The sequence below is a fragment of the Mus caroli genome, unplaced genomic scaffold (assembly GCF_978045245.1).
Source record: "Mus caroli unplaced genomic scaffold, Mus_caroli_1 scaffold_16, whole genome shotgun sequence".
Taxonomy (NCBI): domain Eukaryota; kingdom Metazoa; phylum Chordata; class Mammalia; order Rodentia; family Muridae; genus Mus; species Mus caroli.
Window position 1 is genome coordinate 98,344,853 of NW_028227271.1, and position 25,837 is coordinate 98,370,689.

The window sequence follows — 25,837 nt, forward strand, 5'->3', positions numbered from 1 at the left end:
ATGACAAAACACCTAGGATAGCATAAACTCTTAGCAAGGATAAAAGAACCTCTGGTGGAATCACCATGCCTGACCTAAAGCTGTACTACAGAGAAATTGGGATAAAAACTGCATGGTAGTGGTATACCAACAGACAAGTTGGCCAGTGGAATAGAATTGGAGATTCAGAAATGAACCCACACACCTATGGTCACTTGATCTTTGACAAGGGAGCTAAAACCATCCAGTGGAAAAAAGATAGCATTTTCAACAAATGGTGCTGGCACAACTGGTGATTATCATGTAGAAAAATGTGAATTGATCCATTCCTATCTCCTTGTACTAAGGTCAAATCTAAGTGAATCAAGGAACTCCATATAAAACCAGAGACAGTGAAACATATAGATGAGAAAGTGGGGAAAAGCCTCGAAGGTATGGGCACAGAGGAAATATTCCTGAATAGAACAGCAATGGCTTGTGCTGTAAGATCAAGAATCGATAAATGGGACCTGATAAAATTGCAAAGCTTCTGTAAGGCAAAAGACATCCCCAATAAGATAAAGAGACGACCAACAGACTGGGGAAGGATCTTTACCTATCCTAAATCAGATAGGGGACTAATATTCAATATATATAAAGAACTCAAGATGGTGGACTCCAGAAAATCAAATAACCCCATTAAAAATGGGGTTCAGAGCTAAACAAAGAATTCTCAACTGAGGAATACTGAATGGCTGAGAATTACCTGAAAAAAATTTCAGCATTCTTATTCATCAGGAAAATGCAAATCAAAACAACCCTGAGATTCCACCTCACACCAGTCATAATGGCTAAGATCAAAAATTCAGGTGACAGCAGATGCTGGCTAGGATGTTGAGAAAGAGGAACACTCCTCCATTGTTGGTTGGATTGCAAACTTGTACAACCACTCTGTAAATCAGTCTGGTGGTTCCTCAGAAAATTGGATACAGTACTACCGGAGGATCCTGCAACACCTCTCCTGGACATATATCCAGAAGATGTTCCAACTGGTAAGAAGGACACATGCTCCACTATGTTCATAGCATCCACATTTATAATAGCCAGAAGGTGAAAAGAACCCAGATGTCCCTCAACAGAGGAATGGATACAGAAAATGTGGTACATTTACACAATGGAGTACTACTCAGCTATTAAAAAGAATGAATTTATGAAATTCTTAGGCAAATGGATGGACCTGAAGGGCATCATCCTGAGTGAGGTAACCCAATCACAAAAAACCTCACATGATAGAATACTCAATGATAAGTGGATATTAGCCCAGAAACTTAGAATTTTCAAAATACATGAAACTCAAAGATGAACGAAGACCAAAGTGTGGACACTTTGCTCCTTCTTAGAATTGGGAACAAAAAACACCCATGGAAGGACAAAGTTTGGAGCTGTGACGAAAGTATGGACCATCTAGAGACTGCCATACCCGGGGATCCATCCCATAATCAGCCTCCAAACGCTGACACCATTGCATACACTAGCAAGATTTTGCTGAAAGGACCCAGATAGAGCTGTCTCTTGTGAGGCTATGCTGGGGCCTAGCAAACACAGAAGTGTATGCTCACAGTCAGCTATTGGATGGATCACAGGGGCCCCAATGGAGGAGCTAGAAAAAGTGCCCAAGGAGCTAAAGGGGTCTGCAACCAACCCTATAGGTGGACAACAATATAAACTAACCAGTACCCCCCAGAGCTCGTGTCTGTAGCTGCATATATATCAGAAGTTGGCCTAGTCAGCCATCATTGGAAAGAGAGGCCCCTTGGTCTTGCAAACTTTATATGCCTCAGTAAGGGGGGGAATGCCAGGGACAAGAAGTGGGAGTGGGTGAGTAGGGGAATGGGGGAGAGTATGGGGGACCTTTGGGATAGCATTGGAAATGTAAATGAAGAAAATACCTCATAAATAAATAAATAAATAAATAAAAACTAAGGCCTCCTTTTTTTTTAATATCTGTGTGCAGAGAACCCTGCTGTGATTGGATGACTCTCCCAGAGGGAAGTGTCCCAAGAACATACCACCAGTTCCTCTTCCTCTGCCATCTCAGCAGAGCATGGGACAACACATTTCCAGATTCCACTTTGGTCTTTATGGAAGTCTGGCCTTTTGACTTTCTCAAGGCTCTTGATCTGGCCCCAGTGAGAAGCCAATCATTTTACCAGATCCATTTCCATGACATTAACAGCATAACAATCTGTTTCTTACCTTTGAGTCCATGTGTGAGATCAGGGATTGTGGTCCTTTTTCTGTGTTTACTAATATCCATTCTTTAGGAGAAAAAGCTTGGGGCACTATCTTAGAAGCTGAGAGCTTACAGCTGTATGAAGCTTCCAGGCAATCCAGAGGGAAAGACAGTGAGTACTATACTGAGCTGCACACAGCTTCATGTGCACACAGCTCTTCAACCTCTTGTAGAGCACCGTATGAAAGCTAAGTAGAGCTACAGTGCATCACAATGCTACTTACTGTCCATAGAAGAAGGCAGTTTTCTTTTCTTGTCCTCTGCCCTTATATTGCATTTATTTGTGGTTCTTGTTTTATGTTTCTCTGCTAGAAGAATGAGTTTTCTGCACATATTTGTTCTGTTCTGCTTGCCAAATAGCCTTGTGGGAAACCAGACATTCCAGAGAACATGTATAATTCTCTTATTTTGGCAGATGTTCTTGATAGAAGGTGTTCACATTGCATGTGATATCTATCTCTATAGCCACTCTGGCAGGTGTTCAAGCATTGGGGTGTGGGCTTCTTAAACTAGGATTTCAGTTCAGCTGGGCTAACCTGGTCCAAATGCAACCTGTGGTCTTCATGTGCTAGCGGTGCAGGGTTTCTTTTCTTTTAGTTTTTTTTTTTTTCCATTTTGAGGATCTTTGAGTCTTTCTTACTGGCATTATGTGTACAGACAAGCCTGGACGCCCTGATATCTCCAGCAGATAATATATGCTTAGCTTTCCCATGGGGAACCCTTCTTTGTGTCCTCACTGTGTAGCTCATTCTCTAAATGCATGAGAATGAATTGATATTTTTATGGAGTTGAGATCTTGTTAGCATCAAGTAGTTTGGATTATTCAATCATTGCATTTCATCAGAGAAGAACATAATCTAAGCATTAGGGCTCTTGGTATAGGCCAGTAGAATGTGCATGAAGAGCACAGGTAAAGCCCTGGGGTTGATGTCCAGAACTAGAAACCATAAGAAATATTAAAATTCATTTTGTCATGATTGTTATGTTTTGCCAGATGGCCTAGGATACTGATACCATCATTGTTTTCATAAGGCACATTAGCCATGAGTTTAGGTTACAGTTTTGGTTTGAATTTGAAATGTCTTACTCCTATCATTGAACACTTGGTCCTGAGATATTTTGGAAGGCTGTGGAACCCTTAGGATGTGGAGCCTCAGGACAGAGCATGAGGCTTTATAGACAGACCTGTTTACACTCTGCTTTCTAGGTGCAGATGTATGTGCAGCATATACAGCCTTCTGCTGATGCTAGGATGCCTTCCCTACCTGCTGCTGTGACTACCCTGTGATGTTGTGCTGCTACATCTGAGATTGTAAAGCAAAATCAACTCACTCTACCTTATGTTTCTTTTGTTAGTTTATTTCATTAGAGTAATGAGAAGGTAACTAAGTCAGAAAAATTGGCTCCAAGAAGGAAGGAGGGATATTTTTGTGATAAAGTGGACCATGCGATTCTTGAGCCTTTGAAACCAGTTTCTAGGAGAAATATGGAAGAGTTTGGAACTTACATTGTCCAAATTTGCTTCCTGTTGCTGTGATAAACACTATGATGAAAAGCAATTCAGGGAAGAAAGGGCTCATTTAATCTTACAAAGCCTGGGTGACAATCTATCATTGAGAGAAGTCAGGGAAGGAATTCAAGGGAAGAACTTGGAGGCAGGAATAAAGCAGAGACTATGGAGTAATACTACTTACTGGCTTGATTAGCTTGCTTTTTTTATTAACAAAGAACTATTTTCCAAGAGCTAGAACCATCTCAGTGGCCTGGGTCCTCCCAGATCAATCAAGAAAATAACTACCAAAGGCACACCCACAGGAAAATCTGATGGAGTAAACTCCTCTGTTTAGGTTTCTGTCTTAGTCAGGGTTTTGCTTCTGTGAACAGACACCATGACCAAGACAACTCTTATAAAGAGCAACATTTATCTGGTGCTGGCTTATAGGTTCAGAGGTTCAGTCCATTATCATCAATGTGGGAGCATGAAAGTGTCCAGGCAGGCATGGATCTGGAGATGCTGAGTGTTCTACATCTTCAGCCAAGTACAGACAGCTCACACCCATAATGATACACTTCCTCCAACAAGGCCACACCTACTCCAACAAGGCTACATCTCCTAATAGTTCTACTCCCTGGGACAAGCATATTCAAAGCACCACAGTCCCCTATTCCCATGTGTCTCTAGTTTGATAAAAATTAACCAGAATACTGTGGTTGTGGGACATACACCAAAGAGAAGAGCACTAATTATATCATTCCATGTTAGAGACTTTGTAAACTTTAGGTCATAGAGCTAGAGGGTAGCAGATAATTAAACCATTTAGAACACAGATAATTTCAACATGAGTGTTGCTCAATGCTAGGCATTGGGTTGCAGGTTTAGTTTTGTTTTTCTTCTCTATTTTGGTTTTGCTTTGGTCCAGTCATTCCTTGCTATGTTTCAAGTCTTCCATTTTGGAATAAGAATACTTATTCTGTGCCATTATATGTTGGGAGTATGTAATCTCAATTGTATTTTGACCTCACAACTAGGATATATTTTCTTTCTAAATTTTTCCAGTGGCTTATTTGGAATCACATGTTTCTATTGAAAGACCTGGAGGTATAAAACTGGATTAATTCCTAATACCATTACAAATACTTGAACTTCATCCCTGTTAGCACTAGTCACCAGTAAGTACAATTTAACCCACGATTCCTCCTGAAAAATGTTTTCCACACCACAGGCAGTTTGGAAATCCACTTTGTAGTCATTGCAGTGAGAATCAGCCATCAGTCTTGGGCCACCTGCACATGTGCACTGCAGTATGTGGTGAGGTCCTGCTTCTCATGGCATGTCTATAGTGAGACTTGAGCTTTTGTTTTTGTAACCATAGCTCTTTAGTAACTTATGGTTTTGGGTTAGGGAAGTAGTGACCTCTTAAAACCAAATAGTTTTTAAAGAATAGTGTCTACTAGGAATGATAGTCAGCTACCCACGAACTAATTAGTCCTAGAGAGATTTACTTTGGAACACTAGAAAGAGTATAATGTCAGGGCTGGAATGTGATTTGACTTCAAACATTCACAAACCTTTTTTTCTTTTGTGTAAAGTGGGAATGCAAAATTTAATCCTGCAGGACTATTTAATGATGAAGTAGGAAACAGTATGAAACCAATAGGCCCACTATTGACACATAGTAGGCTTGCAATATTTCTGATTCTCTGCTTCCTTTCCTCCTCTGACCAATTCCATTATCCTTGCATTCCTATAGACTTGGTACCTTGCAGACAGTGTACCCTAAGAGGACAGTTGCTCTGATTTCCTACACCCATGCCCTCTGTGCTAGAAAAGCTGTAGAGTTTTTCTCAGCCTGCTTTGCCTCTCATGTAGGAAATACACTCATGGGCCACATTGTGCCTGCCTTTCTTTTTTACAGATGAAATACATGAGGTTTAAGTAACTCATCTGCCCAAGCAGTCCAAGTGCCATGGCCTTGAGCTTCCAGTCTTCCTGTCTCAGTCTCTCAGTTGATGGGATTACATTTGAATGTCACCACACCTAGTTTCTGAGTTGTTAATAGCAAATAGTGAAGAGATTTACAGTCAGATGTTACTTAGAAGGAGAGCCAAATAAGGCACAGCAAAATTTTCTCAGTATAGTCTCAGACAAACTACAATGACTTACTGTGTGTGTGTTCATGTGTAGTGTATACATGTGCATGCATGTGGAAGACAGAGGTCAGTATCATTTCTTTGGCACTGCTTACCTTTTTTGAAATGAGAGATTATTTTTAATAAATCTGTGTGAGTTTGTGCACATGTGAATTCATGTGCTGAGGAGTTTAGGACATGGGGTGTGGAGTTCCTGGAGCTGAGTTAAAGGTGTTTTTGAGCCTGCATGTGAGGAACTGAACCAGTGCACTCTGAAAGAACACTATGAATTCTTGAGCCAACTAACCTAGGATGCTAATGTTCTTTAGCAAACATAGGAGAGACAGTTGCCATCTAGGGAAATCAAGGCTTTTAGCATACTTCTTATGTCTTGAAATTTGGTGCATGATATTATATAATGATCTCGGTAAATCTCAACAAATTGAACTAATTTGTCTTTATAACCTACTTTTCTTGAAAAAATTAAACTATTCCATTTTTTAAAAATTCTTTGACAGTTTTGTACACATTTACAATAAATTTTATATCTCTCCAGGCTCTACTCTGATTCTTTTTGACAGGGTTTCTCACTAGTCTAAAGCTGACCAGTGAGCCCCTAGGATTTGTCTATTTCTGCTTCCCAACACTAAGATAATAGGCATGTGCCCATCACGCCAGCCTTTTGAAATGTGGATTTCAGGGACTGAACTCATAGCCTCATGTTTTCATGACAAAAACTGTACTGACTGAGCAGTTTCCCCAGCCCAATCACTTACCTTCAGTGACCAAATAGAAATGATCAGATTACCTAAAACAAGCCAAACATGGGATTAGAGTTATTAGTTAGCATGAACTGAAAGTTTCTAAAGAGTGAAAACTGGAAATTAGCATGTGTTATCATGAAGAAGCCAATGAAAGTAGACACAGCCTTCACCATGTGACATAGGTTGGTCTGATCCTGCTTGGTTTCAAATGCTAAATTCTGTACCCCAAGGTCTGGTTGCTCCACAATGAGCGGATCCTCATGTGTACCAGCTTTTGTTGTATAAACCTTGTCCCCCACCCCAGTTATCCATGATTTGCTTCTAAAGATGTCTACAGCCAGTATTTGAGCAGAAGAGCTTGGGGTCATGAGGGGATAAGAGTGATAAGGAGATGGAAGAAGTCACCATGGAGTACATGGAACCTGAACGTGTGGTCATGAATGTTGGCCTGTTGGAGTAGGAGTGGCTCTGGAGGAACATGGCAAGTAATATCTTGGGGTTATTGACAGGGAAGTAGGCAAAATAGAATAGAGGATTGCTACCTGCCCAGCTCTAATGCTTAAAGGCTTAGAAATATAAAGGTTTTGTGTCTTTTATTTGGGAACAAAGTGATCAAAGGTAGGGTAGAAACCCAGAAATAATATTTGCCATAACAACCATGAAGATATGTGTGGCCACAAATCCCTGACCAAGGCCTTATGGTAGTTGACACTTCTTCTATGACCATTCAGTATTTAGCTGGTACATTCTGATTCCTGCTTAATTTTTTTAAATGAAGAAACCAAAAATAATGTAGTGTTACATTCCGTTATTTGATGATGATTCTCAGCAGTAATAACCATTCTACCTCAAGAAGGCTGCAAGTTCATTGTCACAGCTGTAATCGTTTAGTTTTCTTTTGCCTTTCCAATTTTCTACTAAGCACAAACCTCCCACCACTCCTTTGGGATGTGTGTGTGTGTGTGTGTGTGTGTGTGTGTGTGTGTGTTGGGGTGTAAAGTCCATGAATCTACAACTTCTATTATGACTTAGCTTTATAGAAACATCTATAAATCAAGATAGAAATTAGACTGCAATTCTTTTCTTTAAGCATACATTTATTGTGCAAGAAGATGGGTTTTACTGTGATGCTCTTATGCATGGCTGTCACATGCTATCATTTCTCTTACACACTCCGCTGCTCTGTCATTTAAACCCCTCTGAGTCTCCATGATGTTTTTGCTTTTCCTTTAAAATGGAAATTATTGAGAATGGGATTAATACAAAATCCAGGGTGAACAGTATTTTTAATAATAATGTTGTTGTTAAACACTCTTAATCAAAATCTGAGTTGGCTGGAGATTTATTAGATTTCTTAAAACCACAACGCAGACTGAATTTATTATCCAGCGGTCAGTGGCACTTAATTTTCAGCATGAGTCTTACTTCCTACCAGTTTCCATAAATTAATACTCCTTCTGTATTTTGGGTAGGTTTTGATGTTTGCTGAATGATATTTTTTTTTAAAGGCTAAGTTGTTTTCTTTGCCTTTTAACCATACAAGCTTAAAAAAAGTTCATTATTTTCAATTTAAAGTAAGGAAGTAGGAGGAACAGGGTCAGTGAGATTACTGGGTTTGCCAAGCACTACAAGTGTGGTTCTTTGTTGGGTTAATACAGTGTCCTGATTTCCAAAGGCATCAGCCAAAGGATGTTGAGGGCAACACTAGAGTCTCTGGATTTTGACTACTTCTAAACAAGATTGACAACTGCCTCCTTATCCCAGTGAAACTAAGACACTGCAAAGCTGTGACATCTTTCTTTTTACACCCTGGGGACCAAACGGCGCTATGTACCATGAAGCCAAGAGGTGTCTTGAAACTCCCTAAGTATGGATCTTTTGTAAAGTTATGCTGTTTAACTGCCATCAGAGAACATAGGAGTTTTTCTCTCAGTTTGGAAATGAGTTTGTCACACTTCTGAGTGTGTTCTCAGGCAGGGGGAACTACTCATACAAAATATATGCACACTTTGTTTGTTTGTTTGTTTTTGTTTGACGCAGGTACTGACTATATAGTCCTGACTGATCCCAAATTTGTGATCCTTATTCATCTGGAATGCTGGACCACTCTGCCCAGTCTATATTTTAATCTAATTATGCATGTAAAATATATTATAGAAGATATAATATGCATACCTGATTTAAAATCTAAAAGACAGGGATATAATATTGAATTATTATTCTGGCTCTATTGCTTTCTAGTTGTATGATTTTTGGTAAATTATTTAACCTTGAAACATAAAATAATATTTGTAAGAGAGGGACATTAATGCAGTCCACACTCATAGGATCTGTGTTAACTGTAAAGCTCAGTGGCACAGCACTTGATTTGCGTGGGCGACACCCTAGCTTCAATCTCCAGTATTGTAAGAAATCAAAAATTATATTTGTAATAAAAGTGCATATTTATATACTTATATGGATATATATATATATATATATATATATATACCTGTGTGATTCGTATTATACTTTTATGAGTATTTAATGGGTTAAATAAGAATGAATGCAAATTTCTTATTAGCTACACATAGGTATCTGTGTGTGGCAGGCACTGTGCTATATGCATTATGTAGTCTTTTCTAGTAAAATATAAGATATTACTTTACACACAACACATATATATATATACATCAAAAGATTTTATATACATTTTCATTTAATATGTTTGAAACCCATATACACATCAGATAGATTATATATGTATATATATTATACACATATACATCATATACACACACACACATATATACATACACACACATATACATATATATATATGTATATATACATATATATGGAAGGAGAGATGACATCAAAAGAAACAGAGAAAGCAAAGCAAGGGAGGAAGGAAAGAGGAAGAGCATGGGATGGAGAGAGAGGAGGAAGAAGACATAGAGGAGGAAAATAGTTAAGAAGAGAGACACGGCTCCCTTAGTAGAGGTGATTGCACATCCTATTCATTCAGACAATTGTGCTTTATCCTTGGCTTTGGTTCTGTGAATACTGAGTTGTAAATAACAAAACAAATGAACTATGGCCTAGAAGCAGTCATCTATGCACTTTCTATGTGCAAGATATAAGTCCACTTTTTGACCCTCATGTGCAGTCTGCTGTTTATGAGCAGTTGTGGGTCATAGTAGCTGTAGACAGCTGGCAATAACAACATTGGAAAGTAATGTCAAAAAGGTGGTTTATTAAAATGCAATGGAACACAGGTAAGTGAAAATCACCCACAGGATATCACTGGGTCAAGTAGCCTAAGTTACTTATGTTCTCCAGCAAAATAACATGACACAGGTGAGACTCTAGCCAAAATCTATGGAAATCAAGGCTTGTGGTATACTTCAAATGCCTTGAAATTTGGTGCATAAAGTTTGAGTCATACCAGGAAATCTTCAGCAAATTGAACTAATTTGTCTCCATGAAAGATCTTTCTGTTAAAAAATCGTCTATTTTATTGTTATTCTTTCACAGTCTCATAAGTATTTCATAAGTGAATTTTTATCATCTTTATTTCTTTTCCCCTCTTTCATGCACCCCCCACTACCCACAAAAACCCTTTTTACCAACACCTCCCATTTCTAGTTTCCTGTCTTATTTTTGTGTGAGACTAACCAGGCTAATTAGAGTTGCTTGCGTGTGGGTTGGGGGTTATTTAGTAGAACATAAGGAACTTATCAGTGGCTCCACCAGGGGAGAAAATGACACATCTTCCCCAGCAACCATTAGCAGCCAGTAGACTCAAAGAGAAGGGTGAGATTGCATGGGATCCTCTCCATTCTGTGATGAAGTGTTGATGGGTCTGATCTTGTAGAGATCATCTGGAGATAGCCACAGCTGTCTTGTTTGTGAAGGCAACAGCTGTGTTGTGTCGGGGCGTGGGGAGGCATCTTTTTCTGCAGATACTTGGAAAGATTTAGTACTTCATAAAGATACAAGTGTAGACAAACATTTTATTTTAGATTTTTGAGTTAGTATCATTTTTACAAGGACCATGAATGATATTAGAGTTATATTTTCTAAATTGAACATGAACCATGTTTAGTGACTGGATTTTAGAAAAGAGAAATAGCTTTTTACTGAGATTGTATATAGCTGCTGTGCCAGCCAGTCACATTTCTAAGAAAGTATCTGAGGAAAACAATGTTAAGAATGTACAATACACATCCTGAGTGAGGTAACCCAATCACAAAAGAACACACATGACATGCACTCACTGATAAGTGGATATTAGCCCAGAAAATTAGAATACCCAAGATACAATTTGCAAAACACATGAAACTCAAGAAGAAGGAAGATCAAAATGTGGATACTTCGTTCCTTCTTAGAATGGGGAACAAAATACCCATGGAAGGAGTTACAGAGACAAAGTTTGGAACTGAGACAGAAGAAAGGACCATCCAGAGATTGCCCCACCTGGGGATCCATCCCATATTCAACCACCAAACCCAGACACTATTGCATATGCTAGCAAGATTTGCTGACAGGACCCTGATATAGCTATCTCTTGCAAGGCTATGCCAGTGCCTGGCAAATATGCTCATTGTCATCTATTGGATGGAACACAGGGTCCCTAATGAAGGAGCTAGATAAAGTACCCAAAGAGCTTAAGGGGTCTTCAACCCTTATGGAGGAACAACAATATGAACTAACCAGTACCCCACAGAACTATGTCTCTAGTTGCATATGTAGCAGAGGATGGCTTAGTAGGCCATCAGTGAGAGGAGAGGCCCTTGGTCTTGCAAAGATCATATGCCCCATTACAGGGGAATGCCAGGGCCAGGAAGCAGGAGTGGGTGGGATGGAGAGCAGGATGTGGGGAGGGTATAGGGGACTTCTGGCATAACATTTGAAATGTAAATGAAGAAAATATCTAATAAAAATAGCTAAAAAAAGAATTATATAAGATCTACTTTGGCTCACAGTTTATGTAAGATATATTTTGGCTCACAGTTTAGAGGATTCAGTTCCTGGGTCAGTTGTCTGAGGAGCTGCAAGTGTTTTTAGCTGCAGAGCCATCTCTCCAGCTCCCTGGAGTTTGTACTTTATATCTGGTTTATAATGGCTAATTAGAGATGTCCACTTTCTTAAGCAACAGCTCTATGCCTTGGAAGAGAAGTCAAGACAAAGTTAAGGCTAGGCCATTATAAATGTTCGTCTGTCTTTCAGTTATTAGTACACTGGAGAAAGGTCTACAACATTATCAATATCACTGGCACCATCTTACCAAAATGCCCAGGGGAGGGAGGATGCCTCAAAACCTAGAATCGGGTTTCTTTTTCCTTGTTATTTTCATATAATTTTCACCAAATCTTAAAATAATAACACATTGAAAGGAAAAATAAGATAAAAAGTTCAATTATATTTACACTGCATAGCCTGAATCCTAGGTAAAATCCCTTGCAGCATTTAGCTTTTTGAAGAGACCTGTGACTAATGCTTAGGACTGCATTCCTGTATCATGTTATGGAGACATAATTTCTCCCAGCTGGCGAGCTTGAGTAAGACTTGATGATATGTTTCCCCTCTGCACATACCAGTAACCCGCATAGCACCTTCAGTACTATAGTTACTATGAATGGTAGCTAGCAGGATGTAGTGAGGAAATTCTCGTGTTACCAAAAAAATTTGTCTGGGGTTGGATTGTCTCAAAAGTTTTAATTGGGGTTCAGTTCTATCATATATCAAATGATAAGCAGTTAAGACATATTAATTTACAATCCATAAATAACTAGGAAGATATAGCTGTCCAAATTTCTCCTTCCTAATCCTAAAAATAATATAGTAATAAAACCTTGAGATTTATTTTGATCATTTTTTTCCTATCAGTTTGGGGAGGTAGCGCAATTGAGTTGAAGGACAGACAATAAGGAAATAAATCTAGACAATTCAGAGAATTTTCTTTCCAGTTAGGGTTAGGGAAACATTTGTATTTAAGTGTTGTTTCTTCTTGTTGTCTACTACCTTGTGGGCAAGTTACAGAATTAATAATATTTAACCACTTTATTTAAAATTAAACAAGTGCTTAACTTAATCATATAGTTGTTTACTTTGGCTGAAGAACCAACCATACATGAAGGGAAGCCATTACTGAATAAATGAAATTCTCCATGGTGAATTCATCAGGTACATCTCTAGAGAATGTGCTGCCAATTAGTGGGTTACATGAAGGAACTGCTTTTTGTTTTAAGAGCAAAGTAATAAAAGGATAAAAGGATGAATTTATTCCTATGGTCATATTATAAACAAACAAACAAATAAATAAACAAATAAACAAATAGACATCTTCACATTTCTTGTAAAGCACTGAACTGATGAATTACTTTTTAATATGTTTTTAAATGAATTACAATAAATTTTAGGTGTATGCTGTTTAAAATAGACTGAATTTTGTCAAAATTTCAATAATTAAATTAAGATTCATTCCTCTTCCAGCTTTCTTTAAAAACAAAACAACAACAACCAAACCTCCTAGGGATATCTACTGAACATAGCACAAGGCATGATGAGACTAGGCACAAACTCTTGTATCGATGCTGGATGGGGCAACCCAGTAGGGGGTAAAAGGGTCCCAAGAGCAGGCAAAAGAGTCAGAGACACCCCTTCCCCCCACTTCCACTCAGTCCCACAAGAACACCAAGCCACACAACCATAACATGAATGCAAAGGACCTAGCTCAGAACCATGCAGGCTCCGTGATTGTTGCTTCAGTCTCTGTGAACTGCTATGAGGCCTGCTTACTTGATTCTGTGGACCATATGCTCATCATGTCTTCCAACCCTCTAGCACTTGTGATTCTTCCTTTCCCTCTTCTATAGGGTTCACCCAATTCCACCTATTCCTTGGCTGTGGGTCTCTGCATCTGCTCCCATCTGTTGCTAGATGAAGCCTATCTGATGTTAGGCTCCTGTCTATGAGTATAGCAGAATATTGTTAGAAATCATCTTATTAACTTTTTTTTTTTTTTTGTCAGTTGTGTTTGGTTCTATTCTAGGTCTCTGGGCTATACAGTCTCTGGTTCCTGGCTATCCAGGCAACACCAAATCTTGGCTCCCTCTGGTGGCATGGGCTTCAAATTGGACTATTAGTTGGCCACTCTCACAAGTTCTGACTCACCATTACCAGAGCATCTTGCAAGCAGGAAAATTGTAGTTGGAAGGATTTATGGCTAGGTTGATGTCCTAGTCCCACTACTGTTTTCAGAAGGTGGCTGGATCAGGTTCTGTATTCCCCATTAGCAGCAGTCTTTGTTAGAGTCACTCTTATGGATTCCAGAAAGTTTCCACTGTACTAGGTTTCCATAAATACACCCCTGAAATATATCCCACCCCATTTCCAGTCATCTCTCCTGGTTCTCCATGCCACCCCCAACCTGATCCATCTTGCTTATATCCCCACACACCACCAGTCCACCCTCAAAATCTATTCTATTTACCCTTCCCAGGGAGGTCCATTAGATCCATCCTCCCAGCCACCCCCATCCCCTGAATCCTTGTTGTTGCTTAGCCTCTCTGCGTCTGTGGATTGTGCATGATTATTCTTAACAGCTAATATCTACTTATCTATATACCATGTTTGTCTTTCTGGGTCTGGGCTACCTCACCCAGGTTGGGTTTTTGTAGTTCCATCCATTTGCCTACATGTTTCCTGGGGTCACTTTTTTTTTTTTTAACAGCTGAGTAATTTCTTCATTGTATAAATGTATCACACTTTATCTATTCATTCTCCAGTTGAGAGATATGTATGTTGTTTGCAATTTCTGGCTATTATGAATAAAGCTGCTAGGAACATAATTGAATAAGCGTCCTTCTGGTAGGATAGAGTATCCTTTAGGTATATCCTCAACAGGTGGGTCTTGAGGTAGAGATCAATTCCCCATTTTCATGAACTGCCATATGCCATACTGATTTCCATAGTGAATGTACAAGTTTGAACTCCCACCAGCAATGGAGGAGTGCTCCTTTTGCACCATTCCTCACCAGCATGAGCTGTCATTTGTGTTTTTGACCGTAGCCATTCTGGAAGATGTAAGCGGGAATATCAAAGTAGTTTTGATTTGCATTTCCCTGATGGCTAAGGATTTTAAACTTTTTTTGGAAGTGTTTCTTAGCCATTTGAGATTTCTCTGTTGAGAATTCTGTTTAGACCCGCATCCAATTTTTTTTTTTAAAATTGAATTGTTTAGTGTAGTGACAATTTTGGAATTTTGGTTTCTTAATGGCCAACCAATGATTGAGTCAACTTGAGATTCATCCCATGGACAAGAACCAACCCCTGACATTATTAATGATATTCTGATATGCTTGCAGACAGGAGCCTAGCATAACTGTCATCTGAGAGGTTCCACCCTGGAGCTGATGCAAACAGATGCAGAGACCCACAGCCAAACATTAGATGGAACTTGGGGAGTCTTGTGCAAGAGTTGGGGGAAGGATCGAAAGATCTAGAGAGGATAGAGACACAAGAAGACTAACAGAGTCAACTAACCTGGACCTTTGGGGGCTTCCAGAGACGAAACTACTAACCAAACAGCATACATGAGCTAAGCCTATCTCCTTTCCTCTCTGCCGTACATATGAAGCAAATGTTCAGCTTAGTCTTCCTGCCCATCACCCAGTGTCTCTGACTCTGTTGCCTGCCTGTGTATCCTGTTGCCCTAATTGGGCTGCCTTGTTAAGGCTCAGTGGGAGAGGTTGTGCCTAGTCCTACAGAGGCTTGATATGCCAGGGTGAGTTGGTACCCAGAGCAGGCCTCCTTCTTCTCAAAGGAGAAGGGGATAGGGGGAAAGAAGAGGGATTGTGTGAGGGGGCCTGGGATAGGGGCTGTGATTAGGATGTAAAGTGAATAAATAAATTAATTAATATAAAAACAACAAAAATATTTTAAGAATATGTTTTTCTTTTAACCCCAGGTGTAGGATATGGGGCTACTTCACTGAAGCTGACTATGATTTGCATCATGCTCTGAAAGGGGCATGATTTTGCCAGCTGCAGATAGTTTCTGTTAGTTGTTGTGTGGCAGTTGGAATCCTGGGGACTTTTCAGAGGTATATAAATGTTAAGGTCCTGAGAGATTGGTGAGTTGTTGTTTGGTTGTTCTTGGTTGGCTTTGGTTGTTGTTGGTCATATTGCACAAAAAAGAAACAACAAGAAGAAATTAGATATCCTTACAGCAAAATTCAGACTTGCCCCAAGGAGCTCAATGTCCCTGCTCAATGTTGTTGCCCTATTCCCATCTCCTGACTTTATTCAGGGGTCTCTTTCCTTTCCTCTCTATCCTTTTTTCTTTTATCTAGTGTTAGTGGGTTGAAAGACTAGAAGAAAATTGGGGGTTGGAGAAGGATGGAAGAAGGAACCCATAAAGAAGCCAAAGTCCTGTCATAATTTTATTTGTTGATGTTTAGTTTCTTGAGTTATTTATATAGTTTGGATATTAGCCCACTGTTGGATGTGGAGTTGGTGAAAATCTTTTCCCATTCTGTGGGCTGCCATTTTGTCCTATTGATGGTTTCCTTTGTTTTACAGAAGCTTTTTTTGTTTCATGAGATCACATTTATTAATTGTTGATCTTAGTTCCTGTACAATTGGTGCTCTGTTTAGAAAGTCATCTCCTGTGCCAATGCACTCAAAGTTATTCCCCACTTTCTCTTCTCTTAGGCTCAGCATATCTGATTTGATGTTGAGTAATAGATTGAATTTTTTATGTCATCTTTACATTCACAGTAAGATCTCAGCACAAAGAACTTCCACACACATCTTGTCACTTGACTCCAGGCACAATCCGCATTCTTTCATCTGCAGATAGGTTTCACAGGACTTGCCTAGATTATGTGAGGACTTGAATTCTACCTGAAATGGGGAACAGTGGGCATTGGTGAATAAAGGGGATGGGAGAGAACCCACGTTCCACCAGAGTTCTTGTGCTCTGGGCAGGCAGATGTGGAGGACTACCATGCTCTCTCCACATGGCCCTGGGTGGGTGTCTGGCTGTGTGAAGCCATGGATTCCAGTCTGCAGGGGGTGAGCAGAGAGCAGTCTGAGGTCTCTGGGCCTCACAGAAGCCAGAGAGAACAGGTTCTCAGTCTCATACATCCCAGATGTCACTGGACACCACAGAAGAGCTGAGAACAAAGTGGGGGGCCCCTAGGGGCATCTTGGTCAGTCCCCTGAAAAGAGGAGAGGGCAGGGAGAGAGACGGGTGCTGGGTGGTTTTCATGCAGGTGAGAGTCCTTGGTTCAGTCCATGGTTGGAGCACAGGAAGACCTTCCTGCGAGAGACTAGAAGTGGCTCTTTAGGGGAAAGCCTGTTACATCATTCAAGCATGGTGGGCCTTGATGAACAGAGCCAGTCTATGGTTTTAGAGCTTTATTGTAGAAAGGCTGAGAGAAAGAGAGAAGGTAGAAAGGGAGAGGCCAGCCATGGCCATGTGGAGAGAGGGGTGAAGAGAGGTGGAAAATGAAAGCTAGAGATAAGAATGAGAGGTAAGAGCTTAAGAGAGAAAGAAGGGGCCAAGCAGCCCCTTTTAGAGTGGACTGGGATACCTTGAAGTTTTAGGGTAGCTGTGGGGAGGAGCATACCTGGCTATTGCCAGGTAACTGTGAGGGTCGAGGCTTGCCAGAATGTCAGGAGCTTGGGGGTGTGGTTGATAGTCACAGGATTATGGAGTTGGGGCTTGGTGGTGTCAGGCACCTGTGTGTCTGGGAGCATGACTCACTGTTCTGCCCCTTGTAGAGTTTCTACTGGGTCTCCAGAGTAAGTCTCACTCGACCAGAAAACAGGCTGCCTTTTATGGTCCCACACTCAAACACTGAAAAAAGAAAAGGAGCAACATAAATCTTGTATGAATTTAGCACATTTGTTGCATTATATCAACATGAAGTAAAGTCACTACATAGTTGAGGTTATCCTTGAACTCTTGAATCTCCTGCTGCTTCATCCCATTTGCTATCATTCCTGGTGTACTCCACCATGCCTGGCTCATAACTCAGTTGATTATCATCATCATCTTCTTCTCCCTTTTCCTCCTCCTCCTTCTCCCCCTCCTCTTTCTCCTCCTCCTCCATCACCACATTATTTTAAGACATGGTCTCACTCTAGCATGGCCTGGGGTAGAACTCACAGTTCTCTTCCTGCCTCAGCCTCCTAAATACTTGGACTATAGGTGTGAGCCACTATGCCCAGACAATCACTTTTTGCTCTTTTAACACTGAGTAATTTTCTAATGTATATTATAGTATATTTAGCAATTTATCTAATTAAGGAAGGTTTTGTAGCTCTCAAACCTTGGCAATTATGGATATAGTTGTTTTAACTGTCTGTGATGTAAGTTTTTTTTTTTTTTACTTTATTTGTGCAAATACTAAGAAATATTATTGTGTATATATAGAGAGAATATGCCTAGTGACTCATTTGTTTGTTGGAACAGGGTCTCACAGAGATCAGGTAAGCCTGACTTTGAATTTCTTATCTTTTTGCTTTTAGCTTCCAACTGTTGGGATGACAGATGCATGGTGTCAGATGTGACTGTGCTTACTTTTGTAACAAACAGCTAATTGGCTTTCTGCAACCTAATGTTCATACCAGAAACACCTCAGCAGTATTTGGAACTAGTGTTCTGGACCAGTGTTTCATCTTACCTCAATTTCTAACTTTCAATGTTGATGGCTAATTACACTTTCAATGTGTGTTCACAACTTTTTATCAAATTTTAATTGGATTTTCATTCCCTTCTTGCTGAGTTTGATGCCTTTGTTATACATGCACTCCACTCTATGATCTTTCTTCTCTAGAGTGTGCCTTATTTTTCTTGCAATGTAAAATCCCTAACATCCTTTAAATAACTCTTCTCTTCAATTATAATAACTTTGAATTAGTGTTAATTTTCCAATGCCCTTGAATGAACTTCCTGGATTCAAAATCTCTTTAACATAAAGAGAATACAAAAATTCACTAGAAATGATATAGGTGGGAGCCAAGCCATTGTAAGAGAGTCTGGCATTGATGGATATTGGGTAGTCAGAAAAGGTTTAAGTATAATTATCCCAGTGTCTTCTTTGGACACATACAAGTCTCAAAGGAAGTTCAAACAGTTGCTTTAGAAAAATGGCCAAGAACTCCATACCATAGATATCCTAGCTTACTTATAAATAGCTGAAATAGCAAGATATGATGAAAAACACTATATTTAGATACAGAAACATAAATGTATTTAACCTCATTTGTCAATCCGTTGTGCCAAAGTTTTATAATTTGGAGTTCATGCAGCTTTACAAATTGTGGACGAATTGCCTATGCTTCTAAAATGATTCATTGTGTTTTCCAGTGTTATGAATTGATATAATTGTCTCAAAAACACTAGTCTCTTATCAAGATAGTTATAGATACATACTCATTTGCTATAAATCAGTGGAACATTTACAATTTTGTGAAGTGTTATATTGGACTTTTGTTGTTTTCTCTAGATTTTGGTAGAAAGAAAGGAATCAAGGGCAAGTTAACAGGTACACATTTAGGTTCCAGTCCTACTCCAGACAAAAGATGGGCCATTTTTTTTTCTTAAACAAAACACAAGTAGTCATTAGAAAGAGCTGAACTCTCATGTTAGTATCAGCTTGTGTTACACCTTTTTGTACAATTGGTGAGACAGACCCTAGTCTGTGAGCATTGTACAGATGCTGCCACCGTGATGTGGAGCCGATTTTCTCTCTTCATATCTAGACTTAACATCTGTCCAACTAAAGAGAAGTTGGTTAACTGACAGAGGATAGATAACCTAGTTCACAAGTACAGTCTTTAAAGTCTCTTTGCATGATTCTTTATGATTATTTCCACAGTCATCTATCAGAGAGAATATGTCTGGAGTGAGGAAAATACCCGACCTTTGGCTTTAATTGGCCAGAGACACCGAGTCACTTCTGGTTCTTGACACCCAGAAAACAATGGGAACTCAGGAGTCAAGCCCAGTGACTGGAACTGATAAAGCCAATTATATATGATTGGACCTCACAGTAGGCTTGAAAGTCATTCCAAATCTGTGAACACTCTCATTAACACAAAATGGAATCTCAGACCCACTGGGCAAAGTCATCCTCTCTGGATATAATATCTCCAGATCTGGAAAATGGGAGAGCAATGATTTATCAACCTGTTTCAGGCAATGAGCATTTCTTTTCTCAGCAGAACAAGTCTTAGGGAGTACATTACTTACTCTCCTTTCATTTTTTTCTGTCTAAATTAAAATTTTTTTCATTATTTAACCAAGAAACTTAAGTGGGTTGCAGCTCTACCACTTAGTCTTCTGAGACACCAAGAGTCTGGTATTATTATTTTTATTTTATTTGAGGAGGAGCTGGAACTCAGAAAGGTTAAGGATATTGCAAAACATCACATGGGAATAAAAACCACAAGTTTGGAAGTGGAACCCTCAGCTGTTGAATCCCTGAGCCCATTAGACAGGCCCCTTTTCTTTCCCTTTCTCTTAAATCATTTTATATAAGTTTACATGTGTGGAGATGGGCATGCGTTTCTATTGTACACATGCATAGGTCAGAGAGCAACTGTATAACCTTTGCCACTCTGTTAATCAGGCTAGCTGGTCTACGAATTTCTGGGTAGTTTTCCATTCTCCCACTGCCTATCTTGCCATGGAAGCACTAGGAGTAGCTTTGGCACTTACTTACCTTAAGGTCCTCTTGCATGTGCAGGAAAACCCTTTACTCATTGAGCCATCTCCTCATCTCAGATGCCTCCCCCTTTGATGTTTGTACAATATTACCTCATACATAACTTGTGGGTTTTTCCAATCTTAATTAATTTGTAATTAATTTTCCTTGTAACTAAATAGGATACAATGTTATTTTCTGTGGATGGTGGGAATGGCTTCCTGATTGCATTAAGGCCATCCGCAGTAAGTTGACTCATAGCATCTAGGTATGTATGTATATATGTATGTATGTATATCTTTATTTTTTTTGAGACAGAGTTTCTTTGTGTAGTCCTGGCTGTCTGGAGACTTGTTCTATAGACCAGGATGGCCCCGGACCTGGAGATCCACCTGCTTCTGCTCTTTTTATTTATCCTTTGGCAATTTCACGCACATACACAATGTCCTTTGATCATATTTACTCTCAACTTCCCACCTTCTGCTCCCTGACACACCTGGCATGGCCCTCTCCTAATATCATACCCTCTTCTTTCTGTCTGTAACACACTGAGTCCAATTCATTGTGTACTGTCCACTATAATACTGACCAACTTAGTTGGCTTTATATCATGTGAGTCTTGTGCAGGTGGTCATAACCACAATGATATTGTGAGTGTGATCACTATGTCATGGCCAGAAGATATTACTTCACAGCATTTCTTCTTACCCTTCTGACTCTTACATTCTTTCTGCTCCTTCTTCTGTAATATTTCTTGAGTCTTGCAGAAATTAATATTGATATCCCACTCAGGACTGAACATTCCATTGTTACTTATTACCATCACTTTGGCCAGTTGTGGGAGTCCACCTTAACACTTGATGATTGAAAAAATAAGCTTTCTGACAAAGTTAAGAACACTAATTTATGGATATAACCATAAATATTTATAGGGCAGTTTGACAACGTGACCATTTAGCAAGACAAACAGTAGTAACTTCCTCTTTAAAAGCAATCACCTGTCAAGCGTGGGCTTTTGTTCAGGTTTATAGTACTAGGCTTAAATGTCCCCCTGTGGATTAAGCCTCAAATCCTATGAGAAGATGGTTAGTTACACCAATAATGCTTATACCACTATTACACCAGGGGATACATCTTGTCTGACAGGTTTATATTGTCGCATGCAGAATTCTTTAATTAAGAATCTACAACAGCAGTTTGAAGAAAACCTTTTGGCACTGTGAAAGATAGGTAGAATTTCTTAGGAATGTTCAGTTTTATTCCTATATGTCTCACAAACAAAATGTAATATTTTCTATAGTGTCTATGGTTTGCCTATTGTGTACCTCTACTCTCACTGATGTACTGTGTAGCTACCATTCAATAAATGGGTTGCATTTGAACTGAACAGACTTGTTCCCTCTCACACAGTGTTTGAGTTATATTAAGTCAGTAATCTAATTTCAATAAACTTGAGAAGATGTATAGATTGAATGCAAATATAATATTACGCTTTATAAGATAATTGAGTGAGATGGATTTTGGCATCTGGGAGGTCCTCAAACAGTCAAGGATAACTGTGAATGTCTGTCTTCTTTATATATAGTAGCACTTGTTTTGTAATCTGGAAGGTCTGGGCTCAAATTTCAAGCCTAGATAACATGCTGGTGAATCAATTTTCAAATATCCCTTTGGATTTCTGTTAAATGAGATGATAAATATCCTCATGGTTCATATTTTTTGCACTACTGAAGCTAAGAACACCTTAAGTGAAACACAGTGGTTTTGTGGCTTTTCTCCTGAGATCCTCAGAACATTAGATTAAGGTAAAATGAACTAAGTTATAGAATTACTGGGTGAAATTTTTGGGGGGGAATGTGTCTGAATAAAAAGAGTAGAGAGTTTCCAAAAGTGTTTCCCTATGGATCTATAGTGTGAAGTTGATACTAGGTAGGAATAATCCACCAATTCTAATGATGCTGATGGAGTAACTCAAAACATGAGGTCACATTTGTTGGGACTAATATGACATCATACTGGGGTTATGGGCAAGAAGAGGAATTACTCAAAAGATGCAAGGAATGGAGATTTCAGAGGTGAATGATCAGTGCTACTGCCCTCAGTATGGCTGGATAAGAAGAAATAATTATAGACACAATTGAGGTTTAGAAAGCAAAAGCATCAAAATAATTTGCTAGCTGAGTCAGTCCCATGGGCAGAAGATACTTTTGAAAGAATGGATGATCCTGAGGTAGACAGAGGTAGGATTTGATTATGATGGGAAGACCGAAGTACAGCAACCAACCCTCTTCCCACTTTGGTAATTTTCTACTTCCTTGTCTGTGCTCAAGCTTGATACTATCCCTCACTCTCTTTAAAATACCATCTGTGCCCAAATCCAAGCTGAGTACCCAGTGAGTGCTCTTACTCAACCTGAACAACAATTAACCCAAAGTATATACACCTCTTGAATGTGAGCCTGGCCAATCTGAAATGACTTGGAGAAATGTAGAGAAAACATTCCAAAGCTTTCACACCATAATGATCTCATGGAGAGCCTCCGCCTTTCACCACCAAATCACAAGAATTACGCAACAGATAGACATTTGCGATGTCCTTGAACTACAGTTTCTATAAATCAAAGAACAAAGAGAATTAAGAGACAACCTCCAGAACAATAGAAAATATTTTCCAGCTATTCATTTGACAGAGGGTCAATATATCAGAATACAGAAAGAAAAAGATTTGCAAGTCGTAGAGCTAAAAATGATCTGAATAGATAAAAGTCTTTAAACTAAAAATGATAAGCAAGTAAAAGAAAATCAATATAAAGAAGAAATAGCTGCATACACTTGCTTATTGCAGCATGATCCATGAAGGGTGTGATATACAATCAGCGTAGGTACCCATGAATATTGTATATGTATATTAATATATATGCAATAAATAAATATATATAATTTTACATTATTACTATTTATTATATTATATATTAATATAATTATATTCATAAATTAGATGGAAATCTCATTAAACCATTAAGAAGAATGAGATTCTGTTGCTTGTAGCAAAACAGAACTAGACTATTGAGTATCTCATGTTCATATTTGTAGATACTACAAGACAGCAACCTGGAAGTCCAGTATGACTACTGGAGACTGTAAAGGATGACAGGATTGGGGACCACGAAGGGTGGAGGCAGGTAGTTAAATATGAATGCAACTGACTTTATGAACATATAGAACCACCCCCTGAATCTCATACATAGTAACCATCCAGGCATCTCAGTAAAAATAAAGTTAAATGAAAATCTGTAGTATAGTTCATGTCCACATCTTTTCCTATGGTGACAGTTATTAGATGCAACCCACCCTTATGCTGTAATTAGGATCTGAGTTTCTGAGCCTGTCAAATATTTCATCTACTCATATCCCAAAACAATCTAAGAGGGAAACCTGAACCAATGGAGGAAAGTATGCATACTGGGCATAAAATTGCTAATGGATAAACCAGAGTAATATAGCATATGTACTGAGGAATTCAGGAAAGTCATCTTCCTATTAAATAGAGTTTGAACATAGCAGACATAAATAGAGAAAACTCTAGGCAATGTTGTGCTGTAGAAGAGTCAGCATACACTTTTCTCTAGGGGAATGAACAAATAAATTTAAACATGTATAAACTTTAGCATCAGAAATGTGTTACTCATTTCCATTCTTAACCCATGACTAATGTTCCATGCTCTTTAAATGGAAGCCAATTAGCTGTACTGTCTGGTCATTATTAACCATGTGTATTTGATAGTGAAAATTGGAAAAGTTGTAAAAATTTTTCTGGCAAATCAAAAGACTGAGAAGTATCTAAGATGTTCCAATTCCTGCAAATTCTGTTAAAAATCTTCCAAACAGATTTTATTTCATTTTAGGTTGTTAAAAAAAAATCTCAAAATATACTGTGATTACCATTGGCTGTACCTTGTCAGATCATTCCCCACTCTTTTATCTGAGGTCAGGGCATGCTGGAAAAGAAGATAAGGAAAACCATTTAAGAGAGAGTTTTGTCTAGAAAAATGGACCAGTATTTTACATTTCTGTACTCTCCTCCAGTAGAGGACAGAATGTACTATTTGGCTGATATAGCCAACTGTCAGGAAACAGACTTGAAAACTGAATTTCAGGCTAGTATGTGCTCCCTTATGTTCTATGCTGTTTGAGTAGAAGGAGCAGTAACTGAGATGTAGTGACAACTTTCAAATGGCAAAAGGCACAGCATCTTTCTTTTAAACTCCATGGATTGAATGCCTTCTCCTCATTCATCTAAAGAGGGCATGGACTGTAATAGTAAGTAGACAATTGCTCAGATATAGTTAGTTATTGAGAGTTAGTCTACTGATGGACTCAGTGCTATTTTGTTTACCACATTAAAACAGTGATCTACCAAGTATGAGTTTTAGTTACGTTTTGAATATGGAAGAATCACAAGGGAATGAAAGAAGGAAGAAAAGAAGAAACAAAACCAAACAAAAATCAAAACCAATGTCCTTGCCCTCTGTGGGAATGTTATATAATAAGCATTCTAGCATTTGCTACTAAAATCACATGTGTGATGTCAAACATGATGTGCCTGTTTTTATAACAAGACTGAAATGAGTGAAAAACAGAAGAAGCAAAAGGATATATTTTATGTCTAGTGGAATACTTTAGAATTATTTTAAAACGTTGTAGGCATATGTCAATTTGAAAAATAAATGATATTAATAGAGTAGTAGGGAAGAGTGCTGTATGTAAATATGATTAATCTTCACATGGATAAGACAAATCAGAGAGGAAGATAAATGCACTAAAACTTAAACACTTGAGGAGTTTTAAAAATCAGGCCAACAGCAACAGTAACAGAGCTCATGAAATTATACGGTTCATATTGTACTTGATCTCTTCACGGTAAATCTTTGTAGTGGGCCATGTCATTGCCACACTGGACATTAGTGACTGTAGTGAGAGTGGAGGAGATGAGATTTCCTGTCGATAATCAACTAAAGGGATGTAGCCCTGAAAGACCAGACTACAATTTCATTCCTGGACTGTTCTTGCTATGGTGAGGCTGTTTTCAAAAGTTATTTTCCCCTCTTGGGTCTGCAGGACAGGACAAAAGCCTGCCCCCTTTATTATGTATTTGGTGTGTGTAAAGCAGCCCCATGCCTGGAGCCTCAAGGCTGCATGTGACCACCTGGGCTGTCTACTTACTGGCCAAGCACTGATGCTTTCCCCATCACTTGCTCTAAAGAATCACAGTTTAAAGTCAAGTTAGTTGAGAAAAAACATTAACAAATAGACACAAATCTCATTCACACAGAGGAATTCCCATGTGAGACCTGGTGTTCCTTCTTAGTGAAGCACAACTCCCTTAAGACTCTCGTTCCTATCTTGTCCCAAGATGCTGTCCCTGACTGTATTCTTCCTGGCTGAATCTTCAAGCCCAAAGACTGTTTTGGTTGTCACAAAGATTTTCCCA